Genomic DNA, 592 nt, shown 5'->3' on the forward strand with positions numbered 1-592 from the left:
TTCTATATGTTGCAGAATTATGTCAAGTTGTTCTGTTTTCTTGTAAAAGCTTTTTTGTCGAAAAGGGGTCAACCCGATGGCAGAATTTAAAGTGCCTGGATTCTCAAGCCGAAACCAACTGAACCTTTGTGATGATTTCAGGCGTCGTTTTGTTTTATACCTTTTTAAAAAACATTGGATTTGAAACAAGCTTTCCTTTTTAAAAGCTGATTTATGGGAAACCTCAGTGGTAAGTTTCATTTTTGGTTTCACGCGTATATATTTCCAAGGGAGAAGGATCCGCAGTTCTCGCTGTAGAGAAAGCCCTAGCAGACTCAAGTCTGAGCGGAACTCTCTGCAGCAGAGGGCGGGGACTCCACCCTTCCTCTCCGAGAGCCTTTAACGTGCCGCCCTCCGCGAGTTCTACAGGCAGTCCCTGGCGCAGCGCCCGCCGCAGGTAGGGAGCGTGCTATCCCCGCGAGTGGCCCACTGGCCAGAATCTCTGGCCATCTCGCTTGGCATTTTTAAAATGTATGGTCCATGGTCTCTTTTATTTGAGATGAAGAGAGAAGGGAAAAGGAAAGTTGGATGGTTGGGGGTAGGGGTGGGGGTG

The 592-nt window shown here is 47.6% G+C and overlaps 1 protein-coding gene across 1 annotated transcript in view; it reads left to right on the top strand.

Annotated features, from left to right (window-relative positions):
• Positions 1 to 200: 200 nt before the first annotated feature.
• CD274 (CD274 molecule) overlaps positions 201 to 592 on the top strand; it is a 15,229-nt gene continuing 14,837 nt past the window's right edge. Inside the window, exon 1 of the mRNA XM_005861330.2 lies at positions 201 to 436. The gene's annotated coding sequence lies outside the window, so the exon portion shown is untranslated. The remainder of the gene's footprint in view (positions 437 to 592) is intronic.

This window comes from Myotis brandtii, unplaced genomic scaffold, assembly GCF_000412655.1.
Source record: "Myotis brandtii unplaced genomic scaffold, ASM41265v1 scaffold149, whole genome shotgun sequence".
Taxonomy (NCBI): domain Eukaryota; kingdom Metazoa; phylum Chordata; class Mammalia; order Chiroptera; family Vespertilionidae; genus Myotis; species Myotis brandtii.